At 34.8% G+C, this 19,125-nt stretch overlaps 1 protein-coding gene across 4 annotated transcripts in view; it reads right to left on the reverse strand.

Annotated features, from left to right (window-relative positions):
• Positions 1–19,125, reverse strand: part of Mkln1 (muskelin 1) — a 175,005-nt gene that overhangs the window by 94,079 nt on the left and 61,801 nt on the right. The window lies entirely within an intron of this gene.

Here is a 19,125-nt window from a genome sequence, read left to right on the forward strand (position 1 = left end):
TACACGTGTGTCCTATTTGGTTGGTAAATTTTTAATTACGTTTTCAATTTCACTGATTGATATTGGGTTGTTTAGAATTTTTAGGTCTTCTTCACTCAACTTTGGTAATTCATGTGTTTAGGAATCTGTCCATTTCTTCTGTGTTTTCCATCTTATTGATGTATAGGTTTTCAAAGTAGATACTGATGATCCTCTGGATTTCTGCTGGGTCTGTTGTAATTTCACCTTTTTCATTCCTAATTGCATGGATTTGGCCCTTTTCTTTCCTTTTTCTGATAAGGTTGGCTAAGGGTTTCTCAATTTTGTTTATTCTTTTGGAGAACCAACTCTTGGCTTCATTGATTTTTTTGTACTGTTTTCTTAGTCTCCATTGTGTTGATTTCTGCCATGATCTTTTTAATTTCCTCCCTTGCATGAGCTTTGGGTTTGTCCTGCTCTTCTCTTTATAGAAGCTTGAGGTTCAGCATCAGGTTAATTAGACTCACTCTGTTTTCCTAACATGAGTATTCAGTGCTACGAATTTCCCTGATAAGACTGCTTTCATTGTGTCCCACAGATTCCGATATGTCGATATGTTGTATTGTCAGTCATTTAATTGAAGGATCTGATTTCTTCTTTAATTTCCTGTGACCCATTGGTTATTCAGAAGTGTGTTGTTCAACTTCCATGTGTTTCTGAAATTTTTGTGGTTTCTTTTGCTATTGATCTCCAATTTCATTGCACTATGGTCTGATAATATACAGGGGATAACTTCAATTCCTTTGCACTTTCCTAACTATGTCCTATGAGTGAGTATGCGATCTGTTTTGTAGAACAACCCATGTGCAGCTGAAAAGTATGTGTATTCGATTTTGTGGGGTGGAACATTATAAACATCTGTTAAGTTCATTTGTTCAAGAGTTTGACTGAGTTCTAGTATTTCGTTGCTTGTTTTTTGTCTACTTGATCTATCTATTTGTGACAATGGGGTATTGAGGTCCCCCACTACTATTGTATTAGTACTTATATGGTTTTTCTTGTCCGTTAGTATTTATTTTATATAGTTTGGTACACTAGTGTTTGGTGCATAGATATTTAGGATTGTCATTTCTTCCTCTTGGATTGTTCCCTTTACAAGGATGTCGTGTCCTTCTTTGTCTCTTAATCAATGTGGGTTTGAAATTCATTTGGTCTGTAAAGAGGATAGCTACTCCTGCTTTTTTTCAGGTTCCTTTCACATGAAATATTGTTTTCCACCCTTTAACTTTCAGTCTATGAATTTCTTTTTTAATTCAGGGTGTTTCTTGTATGCAGCATATTGTTGGATCTTGCTTCTTGACCCATTCTGCCAGTCTATTTGATTGGTGAGTTGAGACTATTAACATTGATGGTTATAACTGATACGTATTGAGTTATCATTGTCATGACTTTTTCTTTTTGTTTGATTCTCCCTCTTTGTTTTTAATTTCTTGTTGTGCCTGGTGGATTCATTCTGCTGGGCTTCCTGGGATTGTGATCCTCGTCTTTTCCTAGGATTTTGTCTAAAAATTTTTGGAGTGCTGGTTTGGTATTCATGAAGTTCCTAAGGTTCTCTTTACCATGAAAGTATCTTATTTCACCATCAATTTTGAAAGATAGTTTTGCAGGGTACATCAATCTGGGTTGGAGGTTGTTTTCCTTTAGGGCTTGAAACACATCACTCTAAGCTCTTTTTGCCTTGAGGGTTTGCATTGAGAAGTCTGCTGTGATTTTGATGGGCTTTCCTTTGTATGTGATTTGTTTCTTTTCTCTCTGCTTGTAGAATTTGTTCTTGTTAAGTTCCTTCAGTCTTAACAATGATATGCCTATGTGAAGATGTTTTTTTGATCAAGGCTAGTTGGGAGACTTATATGCCTCACTTATCTGTAAGTCAAGTTCTTTTCCCCTGCTTGGGAAGTTTTCTGCCATCAATTCTGTGAACAGTTTTTTTTATGTCATCTACACTCTCTCCTGTTTCTTCATTGTCTCCAATCAGTCTTATATTATTTTTCTTTGCATCATCTAGCAGCTGCTGGATTGATTTCTCGTGATCCCTTACAATTTTAAAGAATTTTTTCTTTTCCTGGTCACTAATTGCAATCTTATCTTCTATATCTGAAATCCTGTCTTCACATTGGCTCATTCTGCTGCATCAACTTTCAATGGAGTTTTTAATCTCCTGGAAATCTGTTTGCATCTGTTTTATGGATTCAATTTGTGCCCTACATTTTGTATTCCATCATGTTCCCCGGCTCCTCTATTTTTTTATCTGTGTCCTCTCTAGATTTATTAATCATGTCTTGCACTATGGGCACAATCTTTGTTGTTATGTGAGAAATTATTTCTGATTCCATTCTTTCCAGATCCTCTTTTGTTGCTAGTTCAGGGAGTCCAGGTGGCTGAGTATCAGACTGTTCCATCTCATTTCCCTTTGGGGTTGCCGTAGGTGATCTGGAAGTCTGGTTCTGAAGCTTGTTTACGTTTCTTCTCATTTCAACAGGGAGAGGGTGTTCCTGGTGCCCATACGGCTCACCTCCTCTGGGCTGGGAGCCGAGGCATGCTGACCTGGAGGCCTCCTCTGTTCTGGGAGCTGCGGCACGCCTACCTGGAAGCCTCCTCCCTATCATATATTTTTAAAGAATATCCATTTTAGAAAAAAAAAAAGTATGTACCTCGTGAGGACTTTATGAACCATGTTTAGTTAGTATAGCTATAATCATGGAAATCATAGGAATCGTGATGGTGATCACTGGACCTACAGAATTTAAAGAGTTTGAAGAATATTAGCAAATTGTTCTTTGTTTGCTTTTCCTGAGCGATATTTTAAAATTCTTTAAATATTTTTACTTTTATCAGATTCTTCTGATTTTCTGCTTTAGATTTTTTGTCAAAAATAGACTTATCAAAATATTATCAACTGCCTGCCTGACTTCCTCCTGAAACACAGTTATGTTTTTTAAACTCAGATGATTCACAGGGATCTTTAAATATCTCATTTTAAAATTTGTTTTTAAAGACTTTTAAAAGTGTAATAGATGTCATGTTTTTGTAGATGAGAATTTCATTTTTTCAATATAGAACTTAAGTTTTTTTCTAAGTCATAAAATATCTACAAATAAGTATGTTAAAACAAAACATTTTGGGGAGACTTCAAGAATTGGAATTATTAGGAATATGACGAGATTATTTGGAGTGTAGAGGTGTCAACTTTTTGTTTTTAGATATGAAAGTTTTAGAAAGATCTTTTATATTTAAACAAGATACTGAAAATGCTGTATTTTAAAATAATTTTACACTGCTGTAATGCTCATGGTATTTTTATTGATTGGCTCGAGGAGCTTCAGGCTTATGGAAAGTCATTTCTAAAAAGTTAGCTTTTTTTTGTGGTACCAGGATAGAAGCTTTTTCTTTTCTTCTTCTGTTTTTCTTTGGTTTGAAGGAGAATTTACTGCTTATCAAATCATTAGTAAACATTTGTATTACTGTTTTCCTTTTGAAGCTATAAAAGAAGATTCTTAAGCCTGTCATTTCATTAAGAATAGCCACTGCACATAACCCACTCCAGATCTGATTTGGACTATTTATTGGTAACCTAGTTTATCTGGTGAGACAATAATATGTATTAATATAGGTTAAGTGGAAATAATCTTTAATTTATGTTTTTCTGGAAAGTACAACATAGTTTTTCATAAGTCCTTAAGCAGTATTTGTTATTTAGCATGGTTAGATGGGTTAATATTATAAAATGAAAGTATCAAGAAGTCAAGAGGTTAATGATAAAAGTTGGACAGTTGTGCGGGAGTGAGAAAGCTTATATTAGTAAGCTTCTACTACTTATGTTTTAAGTCATAATTTTGGCAACGAAAGAGAATGATCTGGTTTCCCTTTTGTTTCTTATGTTGTTTTGGTACACTAGCTTGCTTCCCAAAGTAGCCATTACTTATATGGAACAACTTCCAACTGATAGGATTTCTCTTATTAAACATTCTGAAATAGTATCAAAACAGTTTTCTAGATGAAATACATAGAAATCTTCAGATAGAGTAGCCAATAGGTGTTAAGAGGGATTATATTTATTCCTATATATATTTATTCCTTTATAATGAATATTTCATCTTTTTAGTTTTTTTCTATGTAGTATTTTGGGTTTAATATTGTAGTAGAATGGTCTGGAATAATAGTAAGTTTTGTCTGACTCTTTTTCATTTGTTTTTAAGTAGAACATGAAACTTTTCATATCTGCTATTATGTTTGACCTCCGATTTTAAGAAACTACTCTGTGATATATGTTAGCTCTATTTTATAGTCTGTGAAAATAAAATATGGATTTTGGAATTCACCTTTAAACTTCTGTAAGCCTTGATTTTTCTAAACTTCACCTTTATTAAATAATGTTCAATACACAGTTTTATTTTAAAGGGATAAATGAGTTAACCTGTTTAGTGTCTTGCATCCAGCAGACACTTAATAAAAGTCAATTCTTTTGTGAGATCTTTTTTTTTGGTACAGGGGATTGAACTTGGGTCCTTACCCTTGTGTAGCGGGAGGCAAAACCACTGAGCCAAATCCCTGGCCCTTGTGAGACCTTTTTTTAAAATTGCTTCCTGATTTACTAATGCTATATATGAGTAATATTCTTCAGATTTTCTAATGATCTCTATGGAGGAATGAGAGGTACCAAAAAGAATTATGTTCCATAGCTTGGCTGATGTGAATTGTGCTGCAATAAATATTGGTATGGAGGTATCCCTATAGTATTCTTACATTAATTACTCTAGGTACACAGTAATACCTTGGTTCATGAATGGTTCTGTTCGGAAACAGAAGCATTCAGCAAAATTTTGTTCTGTTTGCGAACTCCGTATCAGGTGATGAACAGAAACGTGGCCATCTTCCCCACTCTGATACATGGTTGTGATTTCCTCTAATCAAGATCATAGTCACAAACAGACCTGTGCACACTTGTTGTGAAGCTTTTTGTGTGCCATTTAGCACATACAGTACTGTACAGTAGTGCCTTGGTTTATGAACACTTGTGTTCGTGAACAATTTGGTTTAAAAACAGAAGTATATGGTAAAAATTTTTCTTCTGTCTGCAAACTCCATATCAGGTAACAAACGGAGCCATCTTCCATGCACAAATAAGAATGTGGCCATCTCCCCCAGAATCCTGGAACAAATTAAGTCTGTGAGCTGAGGTACCACTGTATTATTAATTCAACCCAGTATGGTTAAAAAGAAAGTGCAGAGCAAGCATGGTGGTAAAAAGAAAATGCAGAGAGGAAATGATGGAGAAAAGAATTGCGGAAGGATAATGAAGGTAACAAAGTGTAGAGAACGAATAGTAAGAGGAAGGTTTTGAAGAAAATAATCATTGAATTAAAGAAGGAAATTCTAGAAAAGCCTGAGCTTGGTATTCGTGTGACTGATTTGGCCTTGGACTACAAGATGGAAAAGTCAACAATGACTATTTTGAAGAATTAAGATGCCACCAAAGGAGCTAACTGGCAAAAGGAGTAATGATATTAAGTGCTTGAAGAGGTAGAAAAGCTTTTGTTAGTGTGTTGAATGAGAAACAGCTGGCAGGTGATAGCATTAATGAAGCTGTGATCTGTGAAAAAGCCACACAATTGCACAGTGATGTACTGCAAAAAACACCACTGTAAGTGCAACTAGTTATTAATTTAAAGTCAGCAGAGAGTAGTTTAATAAATTCTGTAAAAGAAGTGGGATCCACAGTGTGATGAGACATGGTGAGGGTTCCATTTCTGACAATACTGCTCCAGAAGCCTACAAGAAAGAATTCATGGAATTCATGAAGACAGAAGGATACCTTGCTCAACTGTGATGAAACAGGGCTTTTGTGAAAGAAGATGCTGAACAGAACCTATATCACGCAGGAGGAAAAGGCACTGCCAGGACACAAGCCCATGAAGGTCAGATTGAACCTTTTGCTGTATGTGAACACAAGCACTGATCTGAAGATTAAGTCACTACTAGTGTACCATTTCCAGATCCCTGTGCATTCAAAAAACAGAATGTGAACAAGGCCAGACTGCCTGTCATGTGAAATCTTAGGTCAAAAGGCAGTTGTTCATGGAATGGCTGCATGAGGTATTCACACCCATTGTTAAGAAATATCTTTCTGACAACTAACTGCCTGAAAGGTGCCTTCTGATGGACAAAGCCCCAGCATACCCCCCAGCTTTGGTGGATGATATGGACACTGAGTATGACTTCATAAAGGTCAAGCTACTTTCTCCCAACATGACACCTCTTCTGCAGCCCATGGACCAGCAAGTGATCTGAAACTTCAAGAAGCAGTAAACAAAGGCGCTTTTCACCAGGTGTTTTTTAATGTCACTGAAGAGACCTCCTTGACTCTGAAAGAGTTTTGGAAGAAACATTTCAATGCCTTCCACTGCATCAACCTCATTGACAAAACCTGGGAAGATGCATGTATCAAACCTTAAACTCAGCCTAGAAGTTACTGTGGCCAGAATGTGTCACTGAATGTGACTTTGAAGGATCTGACGCACAGGTAGTGGAGGAGATTGTGTCCATGAGCAACATTATGGGTCTGCACATTGATGGAGCAGTCAAAGAGGAGCTTATTGAGGACCATAAGGAGGACCTGACGATAGAAGAACTTGCTGAACTCTACAGTGAGCAGCAGAAGGTGCTTGTTAAGCATACCACTGAGGAAGAGAAAGACAGAGAGGAAGTTGGCAGTGATGTGATAAAATCCATTATGGAAAAATTGAATCAGTGCCAGGATTTCTTTGAGAAGCACCAGCCCAACATAACTGTAATGAACAGAGTGTTAAATCTGATGAATGATAATGTGGTCTCTCATTTCCAGAGGATTATGCAGTGCAAGAAAAAGCAAGTGACATTAAACAGATTTTTCATCAAAACTGACCCTCTAGCTAAGAGACAAAGAGGGGAAACCCCTAAAGGAAATCTCCCCACATCCTTATGGAGGGGGATTCTCCCTCCAAATAACAACCTCCTCCCCTCCTACCTTTCTGTCCTCCATGCCAGGAGTCACCTCCACCAAGGTTAGTGTTTTCTCAGTACTGCATTGTACTGTAGTTTGTTTCATATTTTTGTGGTTTAAAAAATACATATAGTTCAGAACTGACTGACCTTATTTACATTGAACCTTACAGGAAAATTTGATTCATTTGGGGACCAATTCAGTTGGCAACCAATTCAGTTCACAACCAGAATTGTGGAACAAATTAAGTTTGTGAACTGAGGTGCTACGGTATTCTAAGGGGTATTATAGCTGGATCAAGTGTTAACTTTATTTTTAGGTTTTTGGGGTTTTTTTGGTACCGGGGATCGAACTCGGGTCCTTACACTTGTGAGGCAGGTGGCAGAACTACTGAGCTAAATCTCCAGCCCTATTTTTAGTTTTCTGAGGAGCCTCCTTACAGATTTCTTTAGTGGCTGTACTATCTTACATTCCTACCAGCAGTGTATAAGGATTCCTTCCCTGAATCATTGCCAGCTTTTATTGCTTTTTTGTATTCTTAATGATAGCCATTCTAACTGGGGGGATATGGAATCTCAGTTTAGTTTTGTTTTACATTTCCCTAATGGCTAAAGATGATGATCATAATGGTCATTTGTAGTTCTTTTGAGAAGTGTCTGTTCACTTCATTTGCTCACTGATTGAGCTATTTGATTTTTTTGGTATTAAGGTTTTGAGTTCTTCATATGTTCTAGATATTAATTCCCTGTTGAAGAGTAGTTGGCAAAATGCCATTCTTCACAGAACTCAAAAAAGACAGTCCCAAAATCCATATGAAAACATAGAAGACCAAGAATAACCAAAGCAACCCTAAACAAGAAGAGCAATACTTAAGGCATCATGATACCTGATTTGCAACTATCCTACAAAGCCATAATAACTAAAACAGCATGGTACAGTAGTACTTAAATTCATGAATGCTTTTGTGTGTGAACAATTTGATTCTCAAACAGAAGCATCTGGCAAAATTTTGTTTTTGTTTGTGAACTCTTCACTGGGTGATAAACATGACTTCAGCCTTCTTTCCCACATGAAGAGGAACACGGCCATATTTTCCAGAATTGTGAGCTGAGGTACCACTGTACTAGCACAAAAGTTGACACATACACCAGTGGAACAGAACAGAGGACACAGAAACAAGCCCATGCAACTACAGTCATCTGATTCTTTACAAAAGAGCCAAAAATAATAATGGAGGAAAATACAGCGTCTTTAATAAATGATTCTGGGAAAACTGGATATCCACTTGTAGATGATTAAAATTAGATTCCTAAGGGCAGAGGAAAGGGGAAAAAATAAGAACCAAGAGAGTATGTAAAGGTGCATATCTCCAATGATGAATGTCATTATACTGTACACCTAAAATGTATCAATAAAAGGATTAAAAAAAATTAGACTCCTGTCTCTCATCCTGTACAAAAATCAATTTAAAATGGATCAACCTAGGTATAAGACCTGAAACTCTGAAACTGCTAAAAGAAAATATAGGGGAAACACTTGAAACTACAGGTACACGCAAAGCCTTCCTGAATAGGACGCCAATAGTACAGGAAATAATAGCAGGAATCAACAAATGAAACTACATCAAATTAAAAGCATTTGCACAACAAAAACATGTAAGAATGAAGAGTCAGCCTACTGGGCTTTTTAAAACTTATGAGCATTTATTTTATCCTAAGCACATCTGATACTGTGCTATTAACATTCAGGAGAAGGTTGGTTTTATCTTACCTAAAGTGAGCTCATCATAATTTCTTTCTCTGTTTAGAGTACTTAATATTTTAAGTTTTAGAAATAATCTCCTCTGTCACCCTTACTCTCAATGCCTTTGACCATACTTGACTCTTTATCCTTCTTAAAACAAGCTAATGTCAGTGTAAAAGCACTGCTTATAAAAATATGACGTGTCTAGTGAGCTGTGAGGAAGAGGCATTTCAGGGGTAAAAAAAGATATGAAAGCAGCTTAAATTGGTAATACAATGACCCCTTATACAGTTCTGATTTTGGTTTCAATTAGGTGCATTTAATGGCAGTGGAGATATTAAATGGAAAATTCCAGTTTTAGAAAAAGGGGTGAGGAATGTGAGCATGCTACATTCAGATAACTTTTTATAGTATATTGTTATAATTGTTTTATTATTAATTACTATTGTTAATTTCTTGCTCCAATTTTTAAATTAAAGGGTATCATATATATATTGTGTATAGGAAAAAAAACAGTACTGTATATGTAGGATTCTTTGCTATCAGTAGTTTCATACATCTGTTTGGGGTCTTGGAATGTATCACCCCATGCATAAATATGGACTGCACTATAACAGTATTATACAAAATTCTTTGAAAGTTTAGAAAATAGTTTCATGTATATAGTCCTAAATGTAAAAATTGGGGAAAATTAAAAAATACAAACTCCCAAAACAAAAGTCATCCTAGGGCTGGGGATTTAGCTCAGTGGTTTCCACCACCTGCTGTGCAAGCGCGAGGACCCGAGTTCGATCGATCCCCGGTACCAAAAAAAAAAAAAGGTCATCCTAATCCTGACAACCAAAAAAAATTATTTTACTTTTTTTTGGGGGGGTGGTACTAGGAATTGACCTAGGGCCTTTGAACTGAGCTACATCTCCCGCTATTTTTACCTCTCATTTTGAAACAAGTTTACTAAGTAGTTAAATTGCCTATGCTGGGCTCACATTTGCAATTCTCCTGCCTCAGCTTCCTACATCAGGGATGTTCATGGTAGATCAGGGATGTGCACCACTGGGCCTGCTTGTTTTATCTTTCTGATGGGTACCATTGTATTTTTCCCCATCTCTGTATTTATAGAATTATTTTATAAAAATTATTTCATGTTTGAGAGTTTTCTTTTTCACAGCCAATTACTGTGTGTGTGTATTGAACCCAGAACCTCATAAGTGCTAAACATGTGTCCTACCACTGAGCCATGCCTGCAGCCCTCAGTTATATTTTTTTGTGGGACAGTTGTTTTTGATGGAAGGGAAACATAAAGGCTTTTATGAGTGGAGTATATGTAAGACTTTTAGGTTTGTAAGAGTAAATGGAAGTATTGGTTGAAAAAGCAATGAAGATCATTTGATTTTATTGCAGTGTTGAGAATCACATAAAGATCAGGGATGAGATTCTTAATTAGAATTATTGATATATTCATTGCCTCCAGAAATTTTCAAAGAATTTCCTCTAGTGGATTTAAGACTGAGTCACAGAATGCTTTAGGGAAAAGAAGAGATGGTAACTTTTCTAAAATGAACCTAGGTGAAATCAAACAGATCCACAGAGTTAAAGTAAATATACTGGTTCTAACAGTATATCACAGAATTTAGAAGGAACTTCAGGCCCCATCCAAATAATAAATTTGTGCATATAAGGAAATTGACTGTTTAAAAGTCTTATGGCAAACTAGCCTGGCAGTTCTCAGTAACGTGGCAGTTGATTACTGTTATAACTGAATTTTACTACTTTTCTAATTTTCTTATTTTTGCTTTGTATTTTTCAATCTCAAGTTTCCTCATCTTCCATTTTCTCTAGATGTTTTCATCATTTGCTGTACTCAACATTATGTAGAATTAATGTGTATTTTAAAAGTATATATGTTTATTGAATAATTTTATATTCTTTAGTTTTTAAAAAGAGCATTTAAAAACATGTTCTTTTTTCAAAGCTGAACATTTCATTAGTGTTTCATTTCTATATAATTCTAAATTTACTGTTAATATTTTTCACTGTTATCATATTATTACTGTGAATAGGAACCCCATGCATGTTATCTGAATAAAAGATTCCCAATTCTTATAACAGAAGAAGAGTTTTATTCAGAGTAGGCTGTATAGGACAAGAATGGATGAAAAGGCCTACCAGGGAGTATACAACATAAGCACTCTCAAGTTGTAAATATACTTGTTTCTTTTGCTGTAATAATTAAAATGTAAATATCAATTCAGAGGGCTAATTTTAAAAGGAATTTTATTTTTGTAATTTTGAGAAACTGTAAAGGCAAAGAAAGAAATTTGATGAGTACTGTATAGGATGGAATTTCCCATTAAAATAAGCTGAAACACTTGAAAGCTGAAAAAGTTTGTTACAACTGAGCTTGATAAATTACCCAGAAAAAAAGAAATTAGGGAGATTTATCTAAATTGCATGTCACTGACAAGTATACAAGTCATGGAGAACAGTTACTTACAAATTCTTTGGATGAGTCTTTGGTTTCAGAGACTGAAAGGAAAATGTTCAGGTTGAAATCAGACTCAAAAGAGAATTTACAGTAAAGGTAGTTATGAATTATGATGCATTTGGGTACATGTAAAAGGAAACTCCAGCTTGGTAAGGAAATGTTATTACATTGCATGACAAGAAGTCCAGAGATAAGATAGATTTTATGATTGGTTGATTTTGTGTCAAATTTTGCTCACCTCTCTCCACTCTGTCATCATTACAGAATCAATTTCATTTTCTTACCTCTACAAATTGACTTTTGCAGTTGTACATTGCATATGGATATGAAAATATCTAGAGGAATAAAATTAGGTTATTTTTCTTAACTGTATGTCTGTTTCAAAGCAATGAAGCACTCCCTAGAGAATTGGGTTGCACCAAAAGAAAGCAGGAGTAGCTATCCTCTTTCCAGACCAAGTGAATTTCAAACCCACACTGATTAAAAGAGACAAAGAAGGACACTACATCCTTGTAAAGGGAACAATCCAAGAGGAAGAGATGACAATCATAAATATCTATGCACCAAACACTAGTGTGCCAAACTATATAAAACAAATACTAACGGGCATGAAAAACCATATAAGCACTAATTCAATAGTAGTGGGGGGACCTCAATACTCCCTTGTCACAAATAGATCAACTAGACAGAAAACAAGCAATGAAATACTAGAACGCAATCAAACTCTTGAACAAATGAACTTAACAGATGTTTACAGATTGTTCCACCCCACAAAATCAGAATGCACATTCTTTTTTGGGAACCGGGGATCAAACTTGGGTCTTTGCGCTTGCGTAGCAGGCGGCGAAACCACTGAGCTAAATCCCCAGCCCAGAATACACATTCTTTTCCACTGTTCACGGGTCATTCTCCACAATAGATCACATACTCGCTCACAGAACATATTTAGGTAAGTGCAAAGGAACTGAAGTTATCCCTTGTATATTATCAGACCACAGTGCAATGAAATTGGAAATCAATAGCAAAAGAAACCGCAAAAATTTCATAAACACATAGAAATTAAACAACACACTTCTGAATAACCAATGAGTCACAGAGGAAATTGAAGAAATCAGATAGTTCCTTCAATTAAATGACAATGACAGTACAATGTATCAGAATCAATGGGACACAATGAAAGCAGTCTTATGAGGGAAATTCATAGCACTGAATACTCATATTAGGAAAACAGAGCGAGTCTAATTAACCTGATGCTGAACCTCAAGCTTCTAGAAAAAGAAGAGCAGGACAAACCCAAAGCCCATAGAAAGGAGGAAATTATAAAGATCAGGGCAGAAATCAATGCAATGGAGACTAAGAAAACAATACAAAAATCAATGAAGCCAAGAGTTGGATCTTCAAAAGAATAAAATTGACAAACCCTTAGCCAACCTTATCAAAAAAAGAAAAGGCCCAAATCCATGCAATTAGGAATAAAAAGGATGAAATTACAACAGACCCAGCAGAAATCCAGAGGATCATCAATATCTACTTTGAGAACCTATATGCCAATAAGATGGAAAACACAGAAGAAATGGACAGATTCCTAGACACATATGAATTACCCAAGTTGAACGAAGAAGACCTAAAAATTCTAAACAACCCAATATCAATCAATGAAATTGAAAACATACTTAAAAACTTACCAACCAAATAGGACACACATGTAAATGTAAATACCGAATAGTTTCTCTAGTGTGAGAAACGGAAAGGGTAAATAAGGATGAAAATGATTAAAATGAATAATGGATAATTTGAAATAGGAAAAGGTCCAAAGGTGTAGGGGTGGCGGGAGGGGAAGGGGAAAGGAAAGAAGGGAAAGGAAAAATTATGAGAAAGAAAAAATGGAAGCAAACTCCATGTAAACAGGGAAGGGTGGAGAGGGTGAAAGGCGCACAGGTAATGGGGAAAAAATAAGAACTAAGATACGTCATGTTCAGGTACAAACACCCAATGATAAATGTAAACGTGCTGTATACCTAAAATGTACCTATATATATTTAAAAAACTTATCAACTAAGAAAAGCCCGGGCCCTGATGCCTTCACTGCTGAATTCTACAAGACATTTAGAGAGGAACTACTGCCACTACTGTCTAAACTCTTCAACAAAATTGAAAGGGAAGCAATACTCCCAAATTCATTCCTGGAAGCAAGCATCACCTTGATCCCCAAAGCAGAGAAAGACCCAACAGAAAAAGAGAACTATAGGCCAATCTCACTAATGAACATAGATGCAAAAATCCTTAATAAGATACTGGCAAATAGAATGCAGAAGATCATCAAGATCATACACCCTGACCAAGTGGGATTCATCCCAGGGATGCAGGGATGGTTCAAGATATGCAAATCAATCAATGTAATACACTATATCAATAGACCAGGGACAAAAACCATATGATCATCTAAATAGATGCAGAAAAAGCATTTGACAAAATCCAACATGCATTTATGATAAAAACCCTACAAAAAAATTGGAATAGACAGTCTCTACCTCAATCTGATAAGAGCCATCTATGAAAAACCAACAGGCAATATCATACCAAATGGTTAAAAGCTGAAATCCTTCACACTAAAATCAGGAACAAGACAAGGATGTCCACTATCACCACTCCTGTTCAATATAGTTTTGGAAACAGCAGACACAGCAATTAGACAAGAGAAAGAAATAAAAGGAATAAAGACAGGAAATGAAGAAGTCAAACTGTCATTATTTGCAGATGACATGATACTCTATATCAAAGACCCCAAGAACTCCACCAAAAGGCAAAATAAAATAAAAAAATTAAAATAATTCATTTCAGCAATTTGATCAAATTCTGAAAAAATATGTGAATTATATTTATAATACAAAAACCTATACTGGGAAACTGAACTACTAAAAATTTACTAGGATACGAAAGGCTACAGATTTTGGTTCTTGACATAGTTCAAATCTTAGCTTTATCACTAACTAGCTATTCTCTCTTAGGCAAATTACTTAATCATTCTCAATCATTTAATGGGGATAATAATACCAAACTTAATCTAGAAGGTAGGCATGAGAATTAAGTAAATTCACATAAGGGGTTTATGAGCATAGAATGTATGCTGTAAAGCCCTAAAATATAGAGCACAACATAGCGTTTGGAACTGTACTTCATAGAAAACTAACAATAGTTTGTGTACAAAATGAGAAATACAGCATTGAAGAAAACAGTAGAGTTAAGGAGGGAACAACTGAGAGAATAATAAAAGAAGCTCCAGTATCTTGACAAATGATTTGGAAGTGAGTAATGATGAAAACAGAGTAACTGGCAAGGAGAATATGGCATAAACAAAGGCATGAAGGCATGGATGAGCAGAAATTATGAAAAAAAGCCAATTTCCAGGAAGTGCTTGGCAGGTGGTGGGTAAAAGATTTTGCACTATGGTCATAGCTTAGAAGAAATACAATTCTAAGGGAAAAGAAATAAAGGAAAAATTTTGCTAACCTGGAACAGAACCCTAGCTCCCAACTCACAAGAAGCTCCTTAAAATAGCTAGGAAAAACCTGCCTCATCCAAAGATTAAAAAAAAAAAAAAAAAAAAAAAAGAACCCAAGATTCACACCAAGATATAAAATGTAAAGGAAGGAAAAAATAAAAAAGTGGCAAATGATTTTGACAAAAAAATGAGTCATGTGATAGATGAAAATCATCAAATACTTTCCCATGAATATTGTAACGGTTAATCTTTACTGTCAACTTGAATGCCTTAAAAGATGCCTAGAAAACTAGTAAAGCACATTTGTGGGTATGTCTGGGTGGGTCATGGGGCCTGAACTTGGAGACTATATCTGGTTCGTGGATGTTTCCTCTCTGGCATTCTTTCCTTGGTCTCTACTTCCTAGATGCCATGATTTGAGTGGCTTTCACCCACCACGATGTTTCTCCCTTGGAGCCAGCAGACCATGTACTGAGATCTCTAAAACTTAGACCCAAAAATAAACATCTCTTCCTTCAAGTTTTGGGTATCAGGTATTTTTTCCTAGCAACAGGAAAGGTGACTAATAGAAATATACAAAAGCAAAGTAAGCAACTCTGTCTGTAACACATGAGAACAAAACAAACAGGTGGAAAACAAATATAAATTGTTTTTAAAATATGATAACAAAAGAAAATGTAAAATGTGAGTTGAGTGAAAAGAAAAACAAAATAAAAAATAAAAACATCTTAGAAATGAAGATCAAAATGCTAGAGAAAAAACTAATGATACAGTAGTGTTAATGGGATCAAGGGTTTAGGGGAACTTGAAAAACAGAAATATGCAATTTAAAAGGATATCTAAGAAAATGAGAGACATGAAACCTATACAAAGGCAATATACATTTACTTAAAAGAAAATCCAAGTACACAATAGTTGGGTTATTTTTGGTACTGGGGATCAATCTCAGGACCTTGTTCTTGTGAGGGAGGCGCAGTAGAGTACACAATAGTTAACAGGCTACGATACTGAAGTTGAACACAGTAACTGCAGACAGTTCTATTGACATACAATAGAACTCAGTTCATGAACTCAATTTTCTCCACGATTCTGGCTGCAAACTGAACTGGATGAGAACTGAATAAAATTTTCCCGTAAGGTCAACATTGAACTCAACCATTGAATTAGATTCAGTTCTCGTCTAACTCAGTTTATGACCGGAATCATGGAAAGAATCAGGTTTTTTTTTTTTGGTACTGGGGATCAAACCTGGGACCTCGCGCTTGCCGAGGCAGGCAGTGGAACCACTTGGCTAAATTTCAGGCCCAGAAACAATCAAATTTTTGAACCTAAGTACCACTGTAACTACTAAATAATCTAAAACAAAGATAAAATTCTTAAACAGCACAAGGCAAATACATTCAAAGGGAATTAACAGGTCAAAGTAATGGCACTATTTTTCAACAGCAACACTGGGAAGCCACATAACAGTGGTCTGATAGTCATAATGTATTAGAAAAAAATAACTACCAACCTACAATTCTATATCCAGCAAAATTATCCTTCCTGAAAAGAGATTAATTTTTCAGGGAAACAAAAACTGTGAGGGCCAGGGATTTAACTCAGTGGTTCTGCCGCCTGCCTTGCAAGCTTAAGGTCCCGAGTTCAATCCCCGGTACCAAAAAAAAAAAAAAAAAACCTGTGAGCTGATCCGCATTAGAAGAAACTCTAAAAGACTGTACTTGAGGAGGGAGAATACAAACCTAAGAATAAGATCAAAGATATAAACAGTAACAAATAGGGGGGAAAATCAGAAAATATTTGGGTAAAATCAATGAACACTGTATAAAAGATGAATACCAATATTTTACAAGGTCTTTAAATTTGAAATCAAAGTAAGTGACAATACAGAGCGTAACAATCATGAAGGCTGAGTTCAATTAAGCTGAAAGTCCACTAATTCTTTTTATAGGCAAAGAGAAAAACTACTGACAATTTTGTTAACTGTGTACTTGCTATAATTTCTAGGCTAATCTTAAATATAATACAAACATGGTATATTATAGCCAAATAAATAGAAAGGAAAAAAATAAAAAGTAAAAAGATGAGAAACAATAATCAAAAAGACAAAGAATGGATATGACAAAGTATATAAAGTCAAATGGTAGGTTTAAAGCCATATATTTATTAGTAATTCAATCATGTAAGTAAAATCTTTTTTTTTCAAGTAAAATCTTAAATGTTCAAATTAAAAGAAAGCAGTACCAGCGCAAGGACCCGAGTTCGATCCCTAGTACCAAAAAAAAAAAAAGAAAGAATGCAGTACCACTGGATTTAAAAAATTCAATTAAATTTACTTCTTTTAAAAAGGATACAAAAGAGCCAGGGATTTAGCTCAGTGGTTCCGCCACCTGCTGCACAAGCGCAAGGACCTGAGTTCAATCCCCAGTACCAAAAAAACAAAGATAAATGGAAAATAAAAGACTGAAAAAGATACGCCATGTAAATACTAAATGAAAATGAATGTTTTAATGTAAGATACTTTGTACTTTAAGGGTTTACTAGACATAAAAAATAAAGTATTTAATTGAAAATAGAAAGCTAGATTACAAATTGGGGGGTGGTGAATATATTTGTGATTCTATGGTGATGTCTTTGTGCACATATATGTTAAAACATAGCAAATTGTAGAAAATATGTACAATCTATGAGATACGGCTCAATAAAACTATAGAAAGGTAAATCAAATAAATAACATTTGTCTATTGTTTTATATAGCCAGTCTAACTCATACAAAAATTTTAAACAGGTAGAATAAAATGAAGAAGAGAGACCTATAAAAGGAAATTTTCTTTCTGGTTTTTCTTTGGTGCCGCGGATCAAACTCGGGACCTTAGCTTGCAAGGAGGAAGTTTTATTTCTATAACAAAAATAAATAAATAAAACCTCTGCAAAGGGAGGTTTTCAGTACAATTTTTATCTCTTTGAGTAAAACTTTCCTTTTTTTTAGGTTAATTTCTTCTGCCTATCATTAGTAGATTCTACACTGTCAGAGAGGTAACAATTATTCGTTCAGGAATCATCTCTAATGAAATTAAATGTAAATATGGAGATGTTTCTAAGCAAGCAGAAGAATAAATACAGCCTGACACTTTTTAAATATACAGAATAATCTTCAAGATCATACTACTTAAAATATTAAATATTGCAAAAGTAGTTTTTGTTTCCTCCATTGTAAGAAGCTTGATACAGACACTTTTGATTCCCTAGACTTTCCTATTTTGTAGGCAAGAGCTTTTTGTTCTTCTCTGCTGTTTTCAGTGGAGCAAAGACCAAAATACACTGTTTACTTCCTTATTTGTCCAACAAATCATCAACAGTGAAGTCAGCAGCAAACTGAACAACCCTGAAAGGAATGCTTATTAACTAACAGTAATCCAAGCCAGTTGAGGAAAGCCCATAACAGTACAAAAATATGACCTGGCTCTAGGTTTCAAAAAGTTTCAAAAAAAGTTACCAAGTTTTCTAAATTTGGTTCCCTTCTAGAGCCCTATGGATAAGGTGAGTATCTGTAGCAGTCAAAGTTGGATGTGCTTTTAACAACTTTTCTTAACCAACCAAGGAGACTACTAAAGAGACAGTTTTAAAATATAATTGTCTCGAGCCTTATAATTATATAAAGTTATCCATGGTTTTTTTTAACTTCCCTTAACAAAATTTTATCAAATATATTAATGACAAAAGGTCTGAAATAAAACCAATCAACCAAAAACCATAAAATTACCTATACTTTCCCCAGTTTATGAAATTGAAAAAAAAAATTTACTGTTACAAAAGATATATATTCACTGGTGGCATTTTAATGGATGTTAAGAAACATATATTCTATTTGTTCATATGTCAAAAGTATATGCTATTTCAAACATATCAATGATTTATTTGTAAGTATCATAAAATAAGCATCAGCAACATAAAACTCTTAGAGGCAAGTTTTTCATTACACTTAACGAAACAGAACTGGAAACAATTCATTTTAGGTTAACTTTAAATTTATAAACTCAAAGAAGGCAGTATGAGTTCTGTTTTCCTTAGCTATAAAATCTCCAACAGGAGTACCTAATAACAGCACATAAAAGTAACAGCAATAAGCCTACAAAATATGAAAGCAAAGCATTAGATATTATTCCTTATTTCTTTTTATTTAAAAAGGCACCGAATTCAATTCCACACATTTTATATTGAGCACCTATTCTGTTCTTTGTCACTATGAAAGTAACAAAACTATTTTTAAAAAAAAAAGAGGGAAAAAGGTGTCAGTCTGTAAACAAGAGTCCCTTTTTATTTTAAATAACAAAACATACTGGGTCTTAAGTATTCAAACAGTGTCATCCTTCAAAGCAATGACATTGGGAGATGATC

Source organism: Heterocephalus glaber, unplaced genomic scaffold, assembly GCF_053883595.1.
Source record: "Heterocephalus glaber isolate CG9 unplaced genomic scaffold, H.glaber_assembly_v1.0 deba00000546, whole genome shotgun sequence".
NCBI lineage: Eukaryota > Metazoa > Chordata > Mammalia > Rodentia > Bathyergidae > Heterocephalus > Heterocephalus glaber.